This window comes from Crocodylus porosus, unplaced genomic scaffold (assembly GCF_001723895.1).
Source record: "Crocodylus porosus isolate Cpor-Errol unplaced genomic scaffold, CroPor_comp1, whole genome shotgun sequence".
Classification (NCBI taxonomy): Eukaryota; Metazoa; Chordata; order Crocodylia; family Crocodylidae; genus Crocodylus; species Crocodylus porosus.
The window spans coordinates 42170356-42170675 of record NW_017728949.1 but is presented as its reverse complement, the minus strand read 5'-3'; positions in this window follow the sequence as shown (position 1 = coordinate 42170675).

Genomic DNA, 320 nt, shown 5'->3' with positions numbered 1-320 from the left:
CGGCTCAGGACCCAGCTCCTGCCAGCTCCCAGCAGCTTCCTCCTCCCGTTTGGCTTAATGAGCTCTCCCTGCAGCAGGCAGCTCGTGCCAGTGGCGCAGGCTCCTACCCCGGCGGCGGGCTGGGTTAGGACCCTGGAGAGTTACTCAGAGACGCAGGAACTTCTTTTTCGACTTGAGCCACCCCCCTCCCCCACACATGCCCCCAGCCGGCTCAAGGCGCCGGCCCTCAGGGCAGCTCCCCTCGGCCGGAGAGGCCAGTCGCAGCACCTGCCTAGGGCTCCGTGCGAGGAGCCCCGAGGGCGTGGGGCGCTCCCCGCCGC